Genomic DNA, 19,850 nt, shown 5'->3' on the forward strand with positions numbered 1-19,850 from the left:
AGAGGCGTGGCTTAGATGTGACCGGCTCCATGATGTCAGAGAGGTAGAGGAGAGTGGCAGCTGGTGAGAGGCGGGGCTTAGATGTGACCTGGCTCCATGATGTCAAAGAGGCAGAGGAGAGTGGCTGCTGGTGAGAGGCGGGGGTTAGATGTGACCGGGCTCCATGATGTCGGAGAGGCAAAGGAGAGTGGCAGCTGGTGAGAGGCGGGGCTTAGATGTGACTGGGCTCTATGATGTCAGAGAGGCCGAGGAGAGTGGCAGCTGGTGAGAGGCGGGGCTTAGATGTGACCGGGCTCCATGATGTCAGAGAGGCAGAGGAGAGTGGCTGCTGGTTAGAGGCGGGGCTTAGATGTGACCGGGCTCCATGATGTCAGAGAGGCAGAGGAGAGTGGCAGCTGGTGAGAGGCGGGGATTAGATGTGACCGGGCTCCATGATGTCAGTGAGGCAGAGGAGAGTGGCTGCTGGTGAGAGGCGGGGCTTAGATGTGACCGGCTCCATGATGTCAGTGAGGCAGAGGAGAGCGGCTGCTGGTGAGAGGCGGGGCTTAGATGTGACCGGGCTCGATGATGTCAGTGAGGCAGAGGAGAGTGGCAGCTGGTGAGAGGCGGGGCTTAGATGTGACCGGGCTCCATGATGTCAGTGAGGCAGAGGAGAGCGGCTGCTGGTGAGAGGCGGGGCTTAGATGTGACCGGCTCCATGATGTCAGTGAGGCAGAGGAGAGCGGCTGCTGGTGAGAGGCGGGGCTTAGATGTGACCGGGCTCCATGATGTCAGTGAGGCAGAGGAGAGTGGCTGCTGGTGAGAGGCGGGGCTTAGATGTGACCGGCTCCATGATGTCAGTGAGGCAGAGGAGAGCGGCTGCTGGTGAGAGGCGGGGCTTAGATATGACCAGGCTCCATGATGTCAGTGAGGCAGAGGAGAGTGGCAGCTGGTGAGAGGCGGGGCTTAGATGTGACCGGGCTCCATGATGTCAGTGAGGCAGAGGAGAGTGGCAGCTGGTGAGAGGCGTGGCTTAGATGTGACCGGGCTCCGTGATGTCAGTGAGGCAGAGGAGAGCGGCTGCTGGTGAGAGGCGGGGCTTAGATGTGACCAGGCTCCATGATGTCAGAGAGGCAGAGGAGAGCGGCTGCTGGTGAGAGGCGGGGCTTAGATGTGACCGGGCTCCATGATGTCAGTGATGCAGAGGAGAGTGGCAGCTGGTGAGAGGCGGGGCTTAGATGTGACCAGGCTCCATGATGTCAGTGATGCAGAGGAGAGTGGCAGCTGGTGAGAGGCGGGGCTTAGATGTGACCGGGCTCCATGATGTCAGTGAGGCACAGGAGAGTGGCAGCTGGTGAGAGGCGTGGCTTAGATATGACCAGGCTCCATGATGTCAGTGAGGCAGAGGAGAGTGGCAGCTGGTGAGAGGCGGGCTTAGATGTGACCGGGCTCCATGATGTCAGTGAGGCAGAGGAGAGTGGCAGCTGGTGAGAGGCGGGCTTAGATGTGACCGGGCTCCATGATGTCTGTGAGGCAGAGGAGAGTGGCAGCTGGTGAGAGGCGGGGCTTAGATGTGACCGGGCTCCATGATGTCTGTGAGGCAGAGGAGAGTGGCAGCTGGTGAGAGGCAGGGCTTAGATGTGACTGGGCTCCATGATGTCAGTGAGGCAGAGGAGAGCTGCTGCTGGTGAGAGGCGGGGCTTAGATGTGACCGGGCTCCATGATGTTAGTGAGGCAGAGGAGAGAGGCTGCTGGGGAGAGCTGGAGGAGTGTTTGGCTGGTGCGGCCACATGTTGTTCCCCCTGTAGTCGCAGTGGCGCCATCTTTGTTTAGTGGCCGGACCTGCATGTTTGCAAAGAGCTCTGGCAATTTTAGCAACTTGGCCAGTTTTTCTCTTTGGCGTCCATGGGCCCCAGATCATCTCTGCAGCTCGTGCGGGACAGCTGGCTTGCTTGGCGGTCTTTTATGCAGGCTGTCCACGGAGCTCCAGTATCAGACATCTGACATGTTAGTGTGTCGGACAGGGCTGTGGAGTCGGTACAAAAATCCACCGACTCCGACTCCTCTAATTTGAATATAATTTTGTTGGTTCAAAGTATGTAACATAAAATGCATCTCTTAACTGCCAACACTTAGGAATTTTAACATACAACTGAAGTGAGAGGGATATGGAGGCTGCCATATTTATTCTCTTTTAAATAATACCAGTTGCCTGGCTATCCTGCTGATCTTCTGCCTCTAATACTTTTAATCATAGACTAAAACTAGTCCTTGGTAAGAGTACTTGTAGAAGGTACAGATAGGAACACAGAACATGGATCAGGCCCTAGGCAATGTAACTGTGGGTGCATGTAAGAATGATGTGTAGGTACTCTGCAGGGGAACGAGGAGATTCTTCCTCTATTATACATTCTTCATGCACAATCTGAGCATGGATCAGGCCCTAGGCAATGTAACTGTGGGTACATGTAAGAATGATGTGCAGGTACTCTGCAGGGGAATGAGGAGATTCTTCCTCTATTACACATTCTTCATGCACAATCTGAGCATGGATCAGGCCCTAGGCAATGTAACTGTGAGTACATGTAAGAGTGATGTGCAGGTACTCTGCAGGGGAATGAGGGGATTCTTCCTCTATTACACATTCTTCATGCACAATCTGAACATGGATCAGGCCCTAGGCAATGGCCTCAATTCACCAGAGGAAAGTTAGTAAGAGACAAAAGGTCGGTATTTTATCTCATGCGGTATTTTAACACTTTGTTTGCAATTCACCACTGAGAGGATAGAGAGAGAAGTGTTCGGTAGCAGGTGATAATGGAGCGATAATGGAGCGATAAACGGTCGGTAGTTATGCGGTGTTAATGATTTGCATGCGATACTTTGCCTCTCTAGATGCTGGAAGTAAAGGATTGTGGGTAGGAGGAGGAGGTTATTACCAGCACGTGACCACAGATGGGTTCCCTCCCTGTTTTTTGAACCTCTCCTTCCATTACAAATCCCTCCCTCCGTTCTGCATATTAAGCAGACTATAATATTAAGCATTTACAATATTAAGTGGATCGGTGAAATGGAGGAGGTATTTGGATACATTTTCACACTCCCTCCCGATAAAAAATGTATCCAGATTCCTCCTTCGTTTCACCCATCCACTTAATATTGTAAATGCTTAATATTGTAAATGGGCTGCTCTCTGGTGCCTGAAATATGCGCAGTATAGGCTGTTACTGTGTGCTGCTAGTAAACTAGCTGCAGAGTGAGCTGCTCTCTGGTGCCTGAAATATGTACAGTATATGCTGTTACTGTGTGCTGCTAGTAAACTAGCTGCAGAGTGTGCTACTCTCTGGGGCCTGGAAATATGTACAGTATAGGCTGTTACTGTGTGCTGATAGTACACTAGCTGCAGAGTGAGCTGCTCTCTGGTGCCTGAAATATGCACAGTATAGGTTGTTACTGTGTGCTGCTAGTACACTAGCTGCAGTGTGTGCTGCTCTCTGGTGCCTGAAATATGTACAGTATACGCTGTTACTGTGTGCTGCTAGTAAACTAGCTGCAGAGTGAGCTGCTCTCTGGTGCCTGAAATATGCACAGTATAGGTTGTTACTGTGTGCTGCTAGTACACTAGCTGCAGTGTGTGCTGCTCTCTGGTGCCTGAAATATGTACAGTATACGCTGTTACTGTGTGCTGCTAGTAAACTAGCTGCGGAGTGAGCTGCTCTCTGGTGCCTGAAATATGCACAGTATAGGCTGTTACTGTGTGCTGCTAGTAAACTAGCTGCAGAGTGAGCTGCTCTCTGGTGCCTGAAATATGTACAGTGTAGACTGTTACTGTGTGCTGCTAGTAAACTAGCTGCAGTGTGTGCTGCTCTCTGGTGCCTGAAATATGCACAGTATAGGCTGTTACTGTGTGCTGCTAGTACACTAGTTGCAGTGTGTGCTGCTCTCTGGTGCCTGAAATATGTACAGTATAGGCTGTTACTGTGTGCTGCTAGTAAACTAGCTGCAGAGTGAGCTGCAGCAGCTGTGAGAAAAACCAGATATCTCCAGGTACATTCAGGGGATAAATAGATAAAAAAAAAACCGAATGGCCACACCGCCTTTTTTCCCTGGTGAATTGTGATTTTGAGAAAAAATAACGACTATCACCTATTTATCGCATGGATTTCTCTCTATCGATATTTCACCATATACTTCTGGAAAATTGCTATTTGGAGATATCACAGGAGGTAAATTACCTCCCATGAGATAAATAGGTCAGTAACGTCTGGTGAATTGAGGCCAATGTAACTGTGGGTACATGTAAGAGTGATGTGCAGGTACTCTGCAGGGGAATGAGGAGATTCTTCCTCTATTACACATTCTTCATGCACAATCTGAGCATAGATCAGGCCCTAGACAATGTAACTGGGGGTACATGTAAGAGTGATGTGCAGGTACTCTGCAGGGGAATGAGGAGATTCTTCCTCTATTACACATTCTTCATGTACAATCTGAGCATGGATCAGGCCCTAGACAATGTAACTGGGGGTACATGTAAGAGTGATGTGCAGGTACTCCGCAGGGGAATGAGGGGATTCTTCCTCTATTACACATTCTTCATGTACAATCTGAGCATGGATCAGGCCCTAGACAATGTAACTGGGGGTACATGTAAGAGTGATGTGCAGGTACTCCGCAGGGGAATGAGGGGATTCTTCCTCTATTACACATTCTTCATGCACAATCTGAACCAGGTTTATGGGTGATAGACAACACCTCTGTGTTTAATGTGCACAACATTCTCAGTTGATTCTCTGCAGCTCTGTGGGGAGTGCATATGGAGAGTATAGTACTACTGTGTAACTTAAAGTAAACCTTAGACAGATTAAAGTTTTATACATACCTGGGGCTTCCTCCAGACCCCTTCAGGCTAATCGGTCCCTCGCTGTCCTTCTTCGCCACCTGAATTTTCTGCTATGAGTCCCGGTAATTCAGCCAGGCAGCGCAGTCCAGCCGCGTGCTGCTTCCACAGCCAGGAGCATTCTGCATCTGCACAATAGTGCTGCGCAGGTGTAGTATGTTCTTGTCAGCAGAGCTTGTGCATGCGCACTGCATCCGATGGGCTCAAGTGCCTGGACCCACAGCAGAAGATCCAGGTGGCGGAGGAGGACAGCGAGGGACTGATTAGTCTGAAGGGGGCTGGAGGAAGACCCAGGTATGTATAAAACTTTTATTTTCATCCGTCTCAGGTACCCTTTCAGTGTTCTCCCCAGAATTTTTTTCCAGCCGGGTGGCATGAAAAAGTCGCCGGGTGGTGTTGGATTTCATTGGGGGGGGGGGGGGGGTGCAGTGTAGCAAATGCTACCTCCCCAACATGAAACGCAGCAAACGGTACATCCCACACATGAAAGGCGGCAAATGCTTCCTCCCGAAGATGAAACATGGCAGACGGTACATCCCAAACATGAAAGGCAGACAACCGTACATCCAATACATTAAAGGCGGCTAACGGTACATCTGATACATGAAACACAGATAACGGTACATCCCATACATTTAAGGTGACTAGCGGTTCATCTCGTACACTAAATTGAACAAGTGTTACTTCCACTTTTACAGGACACACTGAAGCTGTGGTCCACAACATACTGAGTGCTTGAAAAAGGCACATACAGATATGATTACAATCCAATCTGGGTAGTTCCTGAACAAAATATGTGAATGACAAGTTAATGTTATCCTGTCAGAGTTCAGGCTGTCAGCAAATGCAGGAAAACCAAAAACAAACCTGCTGACAAGTGAATAATCTATACCTATAAACATGATACTTTTGTCTGCTGAAACAGATCATACTGGGGCACTCACAGCTTCTCTCCTAGAACTCCTGGATGGCAGAAAGAGAGCAGGGGCAAGCGAACCAGGCTGAGGACACCGTTTTAAGCCCCCTGCTGTTTGAATGCAATTACACATCCCCTGCCAGGTGATTGGGCAGGGGGCGGTTTTCCCCCCGACAGCTCAGCCTCATGCTGAAGATTACCAGCGGCGAGTGCCACCCACAAGATGGCCGCTGTGTTGCGCGATTAGGCAGGGGGCATTGTTGTGACAACAGCTCAGCCACAGTCCATAGCTGCAGGCTAGGGCTTACTAGCAGCGAGCGCCGCCCACAAGATGGCGGTTGCCGTATCGAGCGCCCGGTGGCCGCGCATCACTAATATTCAGGAAACTCCTGCTGGGCACCCCAAAGTTGACATATGGGGCAGCTCAGGCGGACGGGGACTGAAAACAGACGGCAGGCCGCCCACCTAATTAGCCCTGGGGAGAACACTGCCTTTAATTCGTAGTCACCAAACCAAATTTTAACAAAATATTAAATTATTTGATATCATTAGCAAAGGGAGTACATTTGCATAAACCAGCATCAACGCAGAATTATTTCCATCTCATTTACCATCTCTATTAGTGACACAGCTACACATCAGGCTTTATTCTTACAGCGTAGATGTTATTTAGTATATATATATATATATATATATATATATATATATATATATATATATACAGTGGCTTGCAAAAGTATTCGGCCCCCTTGACGGTTTCCACATTTTGTCACATTACTGCCACAAACATGAATCAATTTTATTGGAATTCCACGTGAAAGACCAATACAAAGTGGTGTACATGTGAGGAGTGGAACGAAAATTATACATTATTCCAAACAATTTTTACAAATCAATAACTGCAAAGTGGGGTGTGCGTAATTATTCAGCCCACTGAGTCAATACTTTGTAGAACCACCTTTTGCTGCAATTACAGCTGCCAGTCTTTTAGGGTATGTCTCTACCAGCTTTGCACATCTAGAGACTGAAATCCTTGCCCATTCTTCTTTGCAAAACAGCTCCAGCTCAGTCAGATTAGATAGACAGCGTTTGTGAACACCAGTTTTCAGATCTTGCCACAGATTTTCAATTTGATTTAGATCTAGACTTTGACTGGACCATTCTAACACATGGATATGTTTTGTTTTAAACCATTCCATTGTTGCCCTGGCTTTATGTTTAGGGTCGTTGTCCTGCTGGAAGGTGAACCTCCACCCCAGTCTCAAGTCTTTTGCAGACTCCAAGAGGTTTTCTTCCAAGATTGCCCTGTATTTGGCCCCATCCATCTTCCCATCAACTTTGACCAGCTTCCCTGGCCCTGCAGAAGAGAAGCAACTCCAGAGCATGATGCTGCCACCACCATATTTGACAATGGGGATGGTGTGTTCTGAGCGATGTGCAGTGTTAGTTTTCTGCACCTAGCGTTTTGCATTTAGGGCAAAAAGTTCCATTTTGGTCTCACCTGACCAGAGCACCTTCTGCCACATGTTTGCTGTGTCCCCCACATGGCTTGTGGCAAACTGCAAACGGGACTTCTTATGCTTTTCTGTTAACAATGCCTTTCTTCTTGCCACTCTTCCATAAAGGCCAACTTTGTGCAGTGCATGACTAATAATTGTCCTATGGACAGATTCCCCCACCTGAGCTGTAGATCTCTGCAGCTCTTCCAGAGTCACCATGGGCCTCTTGACTGCATTTCTGATCAGCGCTCTCCTTGTTCGGCCTGTGAGTTTAGGTGGATGGCCTTGTCTTCGTAGGTTTACCGTTGTAATAAATACAGTAAGGATATGGTAAGAGGCGCTTTAGATGATAACACAAAGCACAACTGTATGTTGCTTGGCAACCACCTTCGCTGCTGTGGTTAGGATAGATCCTCTTCACTTTTAGATAAACGTTCATGCAATAACACAGCGCCAGGTTTTATGTTGCTATATGTGTATGTTCAAATCCATCCACATCCAGAGATATGCCCCTTCACTCTGCGTTCCTATAGTGCACAGACAATGCACTCAAACAAAGAAGGAAGCAGAGAAAGTTTCACTCAGTGGATATATGGAAACTTTTATTTCAAACAAGGCACAGTGGATACAGATATTTAACACTCACATAAAGAGGGTCCCATATGCCCATAGGACCCTTTACTGGTGATATCGCTTCCCACTCCAGTGGTGCTCAGAACCAAATAACACAGGCAATGATGTCCGCAGTGCCCAGCCCGCTCTCGTCCCGACTAGTTTCGGCCTCACGCCGTCATCAGGGGATACGAGAGCGAGCGGGCTAAGGCACAAATATATAGATAGAGCATAATTACCTCTCCTTGGTCTAACTGCTGTCACCTCCCGAAGCGCCGCTCATACTGGAAGTAACTTCCGGTAGTCGGCCATACTGGATCCGGTGACGTCAATGAAGCGCATATGCGCTCCACCAATGTAAACAGAGGATGCGTCGCACATGGCGCATAAGTAATACTGGAAGCAGAATTTCATACGCATCAAATTCGACTAGAAATAGAAAACAATGATAGAGGAGAGGTTATCCACAAACAGCCAGCAAAAAGAGAAAATGAACAAAGAGTTTCTATGATTATGGATTATAGCATACAATATAGGGACATAAAAAAGATTTTACAGCGACACTGGCATATACTTATGGTGGATCCAGAGCTGGCAAAGGTGCTACCTGATAGACCTAATATAATTTATAGAAGGGCACCGAATCTAAGAGACGTATGGGACCCTCTTTATGTGAGTGTTAAATATCTGTATCCACTGTGCCTTGTTTGAAATAAAAGTTTCCATATATCCACTGAGCGAAACTTTCTCTGCTTCCTTCTTTGTTTGAGTGCATTGTCTGTGCACTATAGGAACGCAGAGTGAAGGGGCATATCTCTGGATGTGGATGGATTTGAACATACACATATAGCAACATAAAACCTGGCGCTGTGTTATTGCATGAACGTTTACAGTTGTGCCATACTCCTTCCATTTCTGAATGATTGTTTGAACAGTGCTCCATGAGATGTTCAAAGCTTTGTAAATCTTTTAGTAGTCTAAGTCTTGTTTAGATTTCTCAATAACTTTATCCCTGACCTGTCTGGTGTGTTCTTTGGACTTCATGGTGTTGTTGCTCCCAATATTATCTTAGACAACCTCTGAGGTAGTCACAAAGCAGCTGTATTTGTACTGACATTAGATTACACACAGGTGCACTCTATTTAGCCATTAGCACTCATCAGGCAATGTCTATGGGCAACTGACTGCACTCAGACCAAAGGGGGCTGAATAATTACGCACACCCCACCTTGCAGTTATTGATTTGTAAAAAAGTTTGGAATTATGTATGATTTTCGTTCCACTTCTCACGTGTACACCACTTTGTATTGGTCTATCACGTGGAATTCCAATAAAATTGATTCATGTTTGTGGCAGTAATGTGACAAAATGTGGAAAACTTCAAGGGGGCCGAATACTTTTGCAAGCCACTGTATAAGAGATTCCTGTGTACACATCATATATACAGTCACAATCAGATATGTATATCTGACTTTAAAAATATGGGGACTGCTTTACTGAAGCAGCACAAGTAACTAATTTTTGATGGACTAAGCACAGCTATTACTGTATTTATAAATTATTTATGATGACTATTATCTGAGAAATAGAACATTTTATCATATTTTCTATTTTAAGTACAGTGTAAATTCATTAGGAGTCAGTCGGTGCATTTTCTCCTGACTCCGAATCCAGGTACCCAAAAATTGCTCTGACTCCTCGACCCGACTCCACAGCCCTGGTGTCGGACACGCCCCTCAGATTGCAGGTTACTTTTAGTAGTAAGCACTTTCTCCAACTAGAGCAGACATAGCCTCAGCCCCGCCCCCCTTGTCATAACCTCTGAAGAAGCGCTTGTGTGTGAAACTGCCGTCAGGCTCCCAGCAACCAGCACCCACCATTATCCACCCCCGCACCGGTACGTGTTTAGTCTCTTCTTATGGACTGTGAGGTGATGATGTAACACACAGCCTACTTGTCTGCACATTGCCAAATAAAGGAAGTTGTACAGCAGTGCCGACCATCCTCTTTCCTTTCACCCCTAATGATAATTGTTCCTTCCCTCCGAGTTCTCTAACAGGAAGTGATGATGTTTCTCTATTTGCAGGGCGGAGTCCCGGCATCAGGAACCTCTCAGAGACTCGTCTCTCTGTATCCACAGACTGTACAACGGATGATGATGTCACTGGACAAGAGTCTCCTGCAGATATCCTGGTGACCCCAAATATTCCCCCAGACTCACCTCACGTGTCTAACTCTGAGGAGCCTCATACCCAGCACAGCTCTCCCCCTGCTGGAGGGTCTTATTCCTGTTCCACATGTGGGAAATATTTTGTTCAGAAATCACATCTTGTTAGACATGAGAGATCTCACACTGGTGAGAAGCCCTATTCATGTGCTGAGTGTGGGAAATGTTTTACTGAGAAATCAAGTCTTGTCACACATGAGAGATCTCACACTGGTGAGAAGCCATACTCATGTGCTGAGTGTGGGAAATGTTTTGCACAGAAATCGCATCTTGTCACGCATGAGAGAACTCACACTGGTGAGAAACCCCACACATGTGCTGAGTGTGGGAAATGTTTTCGTCATAAATCAAACCTTGTTGTACATGAGAGATCTCACACTGGTGAGAAGCCCTATCCATGTGCTGAGTGTGGGAATGGTTTTGTACGGAAATCGCATCTTGTCCGACATGAGAGATCACACACTGATGAGAAGACCTATCCATGTGCTGAGTGTGGGAAAGGTTTTGTACGGAAATCGCATCTTGTCCGACATGAGAGATCTCACACTGATGTGAAGCCCTATTCATGTGCTCAGTGTGGGAAATGTTTTGCACAGAAATCACATCTTGTCCGACATGAGAGATCACACACTGGTGAGAAGCCCTATTCATGTGCTGAGTGTGGGAAAGGTTTTGTACGGAAATCGCATCTTGTCCGACATGAGAGATCTCACACTGATGAGAAGACCTATTCATGTGCTGAGTGTGGGAAATGTTTTGTTCGAAAATCACATCTTGACGTACATGAGAGATCTCACACTGATGAGAAGCCCTATTCATGTGCTGAGTGTGGGAAATGTTTTGCACAGAAATCACATCTTGTCCGACATGAGAGATCACACACTGGTGAGAAACCCCACACATGTGCTGAGTGTGAGAAATGTTTTGCACAGAAATCAGACCTTGTCAGGCATGAGAGATCCCACACTCGTGTGAAGCCGTAGTCATGTGATGAGTGTGGGAAATGTTTTGCCCTGAAAGCAGTTCTTCTCAAACATAAGAGATCGCACAGAGGTGAGAAACCCCATACATGTACTGAGTGTGGGAAACGTTATGCAAATAAATCAGACCTTATCATTCATAAAAGATCACACACTGGTGAGAAGCCCTATTCATGTGCTGCGTGTGGGAATTTTTATGCAAAGAGAAAAGAGCTCATTTCACATAAGGAGATATCGCATTTGTAAGTAGCCCTATTCATATGCTGTGTGTGGGAAATGCATTTGAACAAGTCAATGCTTACCGGACACTTGTGTTTAGTGTGGGAAATGCTATGGTCACAAGTGTTCTTTTCCATTGCTTCTTTTATTTCTTGCTAGATGCACACAAAAACATATTTACACAGAATCCTTTCATGTTGCTGAGTGCATTGGTTTGTAAAGCGTAAAAAGTTCCTGAAATAATCTGACATGAGAGTACTAAGCCTAGTTACAACTTCCCTTTGACTACTTTTTATTTTGTACATTGTAAGGGTTAATAAACCAGTAGTTTTATCTATGCAAATGAGGGCAAGATCTGCAGTCACGTGCAGCCATGGCTCTCCTGAAGAGTAAATAGAAGCCAAAACCCTTTTTTTCTGCATTTTAAGCTTTCATTGAAGCAAATTATGTAAACAATAACTGTTAATATTAAAAACAAATAGTGATTATGGTTATCGATTGACTAGAAAGATCAGAATATAAGCCATACATTTTAAGAATCTTACATTGGTTTAAATAACAGATAAAGAATAGTCACAGATACAGGACTACCACAGTTGTCAGTTATCCAATTATATCTTTTAAAGAGACTCTGTAACAACATTTTCAGCCTTATTTCCTCTATCCTTCAAGTTCCTATACCTGTTCTAATGTGGTCTGGATTACTGCAGCCTTTTCTAGTTCAACTGTCTCTGTAATATATCCAATCTTCTTTTCTTTGTCAAGCTTTGTCGACCCAGGGAGGAATGGGCTGCCTCTGTTGTAATAAGTACAAGTTATGCACGCCCCCTCCAGGCTCTGTGTGCTTTGTTTACTCCTCACTCTCTGCTCTCAATTTCAGCTTGTGCAGTTTGTGAGGCTGAGGGGGGAAGGGAGCTGCCTGTCACATGCTGAGAAACTGTGACTAATACCAGACTGAAGTGCAGATAATTCACTATGGGATAAAAACTTTTAGTAATGTATGTGTATATAGTATATTTATATGTGTGTGTGTATATATATATATATATATATATATGTATGTATGTATGTATATATATATATATATATATATGTATGTGTGTGTGTGTGTGTGTGTATATATGTGTATATATATATGTATATATATATATATAACATCACTTCCTGGTTAGCGGCCATGTTTTTTGTTTGTAAATACTGCCTAAAACTGGCGATTAAAAGCCAGGATCGTGGCGGGGAGGGCCGGAAACAGCAAAGAGGGATCCAGGAGATCACAGAGACTCGATTGGTATGTTTTTTTTATTGTACAAATCGGACAGTACAGATTCTCATTAACAAGGTAGACTATTAATGTCTTGTCATTTAATAAGCTTTCAAGGTTCAATGCTTTAAACATCCTATTAGCTCTTTAAGCCAGAGATATATATCTTTCAACAGCAAACTGGTAAATATTGCATCAAAAATATCATTTTAGACTAAGACCTAGTTTATGAACAATATAATCTGGAAACCTTCTCAATCTTCTAAAGTAACGTATAGCAGTGCTACTTCCATCATCAATCAGCTCATGTAAAGCCCATATGCCAATATATGCAATTTAACATCATCATCAAGGGGGAGAAGCAGAGGACTCATACAAGGATCATGACTCGGCCCATATTGGGAAGGGCTCCCTCTAGTGGTGAGGGGGGATAGAGGGTGGCAATAGGGCCGGGATCAGGAGGAAAGGGAACATGAACAGGAGGAGGAAGGGGGAGAAGCAGAGGACACATATGGGGTCATTACTCAGCCCATATTGGGAAGGGCTCCCTCTAGTGGTGAGGAAGGATAGAGGTTGGCAATAAGGTCGGTATCAGGGAGAAAGGGAACATGAACAGGAAGAGGTGGAAGGGGGAGAAGCAGAGGACACATATGAGGGTCATTACTCAGCCCATATTGGGAAGTCCTCCCTCTAGTGGTGAGGGGGAGATAGAGGATGGCAATAGGGCCGGGATCAGGGGGAAAGGGAACATGAACAGGAGGAGGGGGAAGGGGGAGAAGCAGAGGACACATATGAGGATCATTACTCAGCCCATATTGGGAAGGGCTCCCTCTAGTGGTGAGGGAGGATAGAGGGTGGCATTAGGGCCGGGATCAGGGGGAAAGAGAACATGAACAGGAGGAGGGGGAAGGGGGAGAAGCAGAGGACTCATATGAGGATCATTACTCGGCCCATATTGGGAAGGGCTCCCTCTAGTGGTGAGGGAGGATAGAGGGTGGCAATAAGGCCGGGATCAGGGGGAAAGGGAACATGAACAGGAGAAGGGGGAAGGAAGGGGAGAAGCAGAGGACACATATGGGGTCATTACTCAGCCCATATTGGGAAGGACTCCCTCTAGTGGTGAGGGAGGATAGAGGGTGACAATAGGGCCGGGATCAGGGAGAAAGGAAACATGAACAGTGTTATAATTCACCTTTTTGCTTCGACACCAGCAACTTCGTATAGTTGCGCCTCACAGACTGTGAGATAACTTGACTCTCCACACAGCAAGCATTATTGGAGATAGACCGTTCTCAGGCTTCTTCAATGTACAAGTTATTTATTCAGGACACAGATATACAGATACAGTTCATCATATCTTAGTCAAGCAGATACTTATTTAGTCATTCCGTTGCGTTGCAGCTTCTTGATTACCTTCCTAGTGACTGTAATCAGGTGATCTCCTGTCTATCCTACGTTACATCTAGACTAACTATGTACAGCATACATTATATCAGATTACATAAAGAAGGAAATAATTAGGTTCCAGTCAGTAGAAGCCAGTAGATGGAGAGCATGAAAGTAGGAATCAGAATGAGCTCCGTCAGCCCATCCGGCCCTTTTAATACTGACTAGGAAAGAGTTAAATGTGACCTCATCTTAGCCATCCCCCAGACCCGACTATTGGCTTAGACCCCTCGTGGTGTCATAATACCCACCTACTCGATTAATATTTAATGACCACTTTTCACTTACTTACAAGAATGTGATATTTTGTAAACATGGCCTATGTTGATTGTTCTCGTAGTCCATTTCTCTGGGGCAGTGTAGGCCTGTGGCCTTTCCTTCAGGAACATGTTCTCTGTATCTGCTTGTTATTTATCTGCTTCAAGCAGACACTGAGATGCTTCTGCCTGCATCACAAGAAACTCTATTTTAAAGGTATATTCTGCGAACAAGCCTTTTACCTAAAACTCAGTCCAAATAACTGAGGCCTACTTAAATTATAACAATCCCCCCTAAAATGGCTTGCTCCGCAGATCCCAGCTTCTGAACCCAGCAGTACCTGGTTTCTTTTCTGTATGTTTCACTTTCCGATGTTCGTGCTCACACAACTTCTCTGCTCTCGGTGGTTATCCCTGGAAGAGAGGGCAAGACCTCTTGGTCTTCCTGTAACCAGGCTCTCTGGGGAGGCCGTACTTCTAAGTCCCTCTATGCCACATTCTCAGCATTTGCGTCACTTGCGTATCACTCACAAACTTGCATGACCACAGAAAAGTGAAACTCGTTTGTCTGTTACACAACGGAGCAGTGCCAGGTGCCTTCTAAAAAGAGCGCCTTTATACAATCAGCTCCATCACAGGTACTGCTACACCTATACCCGTAACCCTGTATGTCCCTTAATTTGGAAATATTGGTTCATGAGATTGTTTATGAGGCACCAATCTCTTGACCGTGTTAATTTGTTTGCGTAATTTTACACACAAACTCACCTGTATAATGATTCCCAAGATTGCCACCCCGATCACTATGAACAGTGGATGTAGGAAGAAATTCTGAATTGCAGAGGCCCAGTCCGAGTGTCTCTGGAATATCGCCAGAAACCGTTTCCACCAGGTCAGACTGGAACTCACCTGATTATATTTATGTTCAACCTCTTTAAGATCACCTTGACCATGATGAAATATCACCTCTAATTTAGTGTTCTGTTTGTTTAACCGTTTTAACAAAGTGTGATCTTGTGTCAAAACCTGTACCCATTTGTCCCATGGCGTGTTATCCCTCAGGATGGGCACTTCCTGTGGAGCTTTGAACTTTAGAGTTCTCCTAACAATTTGAGGGATAACGTAGTCAAACCTGGATGACTTGATCTGTATGGGATCTCCGCTCACACAATATGTTCCCCTTGAAAGATCAACCCTATCGGAACAATTATGAAAATGTACAATGAATGTGTCATTAGACTTCATGTTTAAAAAACAAACTTTTTCTTCAGCCACCGGAGAAATTGGTTTGGCCTTAGGAGGGATCTTTTGAATGGCAGCTGCACACTCTGTGTTATTGAGCCAGCAGGCTTCCTCACTAAATCGGACTTGCCCCGGCAAACACAGGTACCTCTCTGAGAATTGCCAGCATGATGACAAATCTACTTGTTTCACCTCCCCGTCTAGCACCAAAAATCGTTGACCTCTCAGGTCATGGTGTAAGACATGTGTTGAGGAAACAGGTGTACCCAGGGATACTACTGGAAAAACTACCTGGGTTTCTCCACTGGTAGGAACTAAGGAAGTAGCTGTGCATAAAAAATTGTCGCACCCTATCCATTTGTTTATCCACACCTCTTGGTGCCTCCATGCAAAAGATCCTTCCCCCGGAAAATCGACAAATTGTTCCTTGTCAAGTCTCAGCTGTAAAGGAGTTTTACCTTCTGATAAGGCTTGAGCCATTATCTTAAAATCTGCTGTTAATTCGGTCTGCATTGACAGGCATGCTGTCTCCCATGCAGTACCCCTAGCATGTGCAATCATCTTCTGAAGAATTATTTGAATGTGCCTTTGAGTGTACCCCTGAACTCTATAGGTATTGTGTGTTAACTGTTCCAAAACCAAGTTCAGATGATGTTGGGTACCCACATTCTGTTGCCCCAATGTGCCTAATTGTTGAATGACCTCTGTCATCCCTTCTATGTCTACACTGTTTGCTACCCCCATTCCAGCCCCCATGCCTCCCAAGAGTGTATCTGTTAAATCCCGGGACCTTCTTCTGGCTACACTATTCCCTGTGTAATGTGCCCATGACATAAAAGCCTGTACCTGGGTGGCAGTGACAGTGCTGCAGTTAGGGTAGATATTAGATATTACCCACTCTTCTAAGTTAATCTGCCAAGTGATCAATTGAAGCTGGGCCTCCATAACGGGAGTCGCCCTCAGTTGATTTAACTGAAAATGGCCACTTTTTACAACTTGATGTGTATCACATGATGGTAGGGGAGGTTCCTGGGTAGTCACTGGCAGGGTGACTACCTGAGCTTTAGGAGTCGTGGGAACCCCCACTTTTACTGTCACGGTTCCCCTTCTTATTATGCAAGATCTATTTGGACCTTTAAACTCTAGGGACTGTGGGATGCAAAAGCCGTATGTCCATGGTCCTTCATCCTCCCGGACTAAGGGTGCTATTTTTAAACTTCCCCTTTTTAGTCCCATCACCCTTCCGTCATAGAGAGTCCCCGGGGTGCTACCTGATGTATCCCAGGATTCTACCTCTATACTCCAAAAAGTCCCCGGATCCATCAAATTCACATCCCATGCTAACCCTTGTGGCCCTCCCCAGAAGAATACGGTAGGTACTCTTTCTTCTGGGAAATTGATTAGCATATCAATGACAAAAGATGTTCCCAACTGTCCTGCTTGGACCTTTGCCTCCCTTATGTCCTGAGGCAAAATGCGTACCTTAGGTCGGGAAGAATGTACTCTCTGCAATCTTTCGATTAAGAGTACCCCCTCACTTACCCATCTAGCATGAGGATAAGTGCTTGAATATGGACTGTGTGGTCTTGTCTCATGTTGTGACCCATGTAGTGAGGATGTTACCTGCGTGGACCCTTCCTTGCTCGGGATTGCTCTCCCCACCCTCTTGGTCACCTGAGACTGTGGCTGGATCTCGATTTTTACTTCTTGTTACGAGAACCACCAACCCTCGGCTTTCCAGCCTTTGCGTGTGTATAGTTGTTTCAGAGACACCCCCTGTTGGTAACTCCAGAGTGTGATGTTGTCCCCTGCGTCTCTCCTGCAGGAGAATTGACGCCTCCTGCTCGTTCCTCTCCAATCTGGAACCATCTCACTCTGCATAACCAAGACAAGGTACCCCTGAATCACACACTCCACCTTTTGCATGTACCCATTGTACTGCAATGTACCTTTTAACAAAACTTTGGATCGGTGCATCGATTCTGGGAGTGTGACATTCAAGAGCAGATTTACACTGCCGTTCAATTCCACCTTCCAGCACACCTGACCCTTCAGACCTTTCACCCACATTGTGCCATGAAATTTGTTTACACCTGGCACTTGTGCTCTTTTCCTCCATCCCTGCTTGGTCCATCTGTGCCAATCAGAGGGAGGTGGGAAAGGATCAGTACCTTTGTCACCAAACATTAACATGCTTGGGCCTTGCATTCTCATTAACCCCTTATTATTCATGAGAATGTCCTCTCTTCGTTCTCCTAGGACGAAATGGCAACCTAGGATCACCATCAGCACGGTACTCTTCATTATAAAAGCACCTCCTTGGGAAAGAAAAACATTAGCAATTTGCATTATGCTTTGCTCAGTCAGGTTTTTTTAGTCTCTTTCCGATCTCAGGAATCTCGTTTTTTAGTCTCTTTCCAATCTCAGGAATCTCGCTGTTCTCCAAACTCGGATTGGTATCTGGAACCTTTCGCTTATCTGACTGACATCTCTGTCTCGGCTGCCAGCACCTCAGCTCTCTTGCTTCCATATTGCCAAACTCCTGAAATAGAAATACAAACAAATCAATTCTTATTAATGATTTGGGTTTCGCCCTGCGGCTTGTACTCTGTACACTTTAAATTGATCAATATATACCGTAATTGATCTCGTTGCTTTATGGTTCTCATGAACTCTGTTTACTCTTTTTTTGGTAGACTGGAGTTAAACTTCTCTCCCCTACCTAAGTACTATCCTAAGTACTTACCTGTTTAAAATATGCTCCCGCGGACTTCCCCTTTGGAAGTTCTCACCTCAATGCAAGCTCTCTCCACATCCCCCCTTCTGTACATACGCGGCCGTCGTATGCACAGAGTACGGATGCCACAACCTGTTGCTGCTTTGCAGGTGAACCTGCAATGCTCTTACTCATTTTCGCATTGACTTACCTAGAACTTCATTGCAATACCAGCTCTGCTAGAAGTCCTGTGTGTTGTACCCTCTGACCAATGTTTGCCGTGCTACTACCCCCAGACTACAAAAAAAAAATGGCTGCCTCCCTGTAGGAAGGAGCACTTTGCACTTAAACTACACAGGGTGCAGGGCTAAGCATTCCAGCATCATATGCCTGTATGCAGATCCCTGAATGCCCACTTGGTAGGTAGTCATATGGCAAACCTGTACTGACACACTGACACACTGTCTTTATAATTACCCCATGAACTGCTGCCAGTTCTTGTTCTTTGTGCTACACTTGGTAGGAGCTGGAAAAAAAATGTGACCAATCAGTGGATGAAAAAACGCACAAACAGCCCCAGCCCAGCATTGACCTCTTAGTCAAGCTCTGGCCCTGTCCACGACAAAAAACGGAAAAAACGTTACCGCTCTGCAGCCGCGGCGACTGATACCTGGATTGGTCAACTCCTTCTTTTTCCAACTCCCGCACCCTTGATGCACTGTCCCCCCTTTTATTCTCTTGGGAACTCATGCTGCACCACCCATTAAGGTGCCTCACGTAAAGGAATAATCCCATAAGCAACCTAGTACAGATACCTCCCTGATGTGCGCTGCGCTTGCAAATCACTCCCTGGGAAATATCTGACTTCTACGTGTCTCCATGCCCCTAGCTGGGAAACACTTCCTATCCGTGACCATGCTAGTCTCACAGCAACTGCTTGGTGCACATATTCTGGCATTCCTTTCCCTGGACCCAGGCTCTGGGGAAATACTCCGGGATCCGAGATACTCAGTAGAGTGTCTCATTATCTCTACCATCCCTTCCTCTCAGCTGCTCTGCCCGTTGCCATGAGCACACAGCCTGATGTGACGTGGATCCCCCAGCCCCTCCTCCCCCCCTGCCATGACATGTGGGGGCCATGACTCGCGAGGGCGGGCCCTCCCCAATGCCGCCATTTTGAGTCCTGGACTGCCAGCTAAGATGGCTGCTATGCAATCTCCCATAACAACCTCTTAATCCTATACACATTAGGAGAAAAACAAAATCAAACAGAACAAACATTTTATGCATAGTTACATATAGCATAATTACACATTGCAGAAGATCAGCATTCCGCTACATACACTCTTGGATACCTGCGTGGAAAACTTGGAGCTGTAATCCTAAATGCTATAGACATTAGTATCACCCAGTGACGTGCGAATCTCTCTCTACAAAACCATCCGCTTATCTCAGACATAACTCAGAACTACTAGAGCATGCTGTATAACTCTAAACACCTTAACTTTTACCATCCCAGTTACAAACTTATTCTGAGACGAACACACTCCACAATCCGTGAAAACAACAGAAACCTATGCAGACATTAAAAATAAC

At 45.9% G+C, this 19,850-nt stretch overlaps 1 pseudogene; it reads left to right on the top strand.

Annotated features, from left to right (window-relative positions):
* LOC137537217 (zinc finger protein 208-like) overlaps positions 1-11,359 on the top strand; it is a 215,944-nt pseudogene extending 204,585 nt beyond the window's left edge.
* The last annotated feature ends 8,491 nt before the right edge of the window (positions 11,360-19,850 follow it).

Source organism: Hyperolius riggenbachi, chromosome 10 (genome assembly GCF_040937935.1).
Source record: "Hyperolius riggenbachi isolate aHypRig1 chromosome 10, aHypRig1.pri, whole genome shotgun sequence".
Taxonomy (NCBI): Eukaryota; Metazoa; Chordata; class Amphibia; order Anura; family Hyperoliidae; genus Hyperolius; species Hyperolius riggenbachi.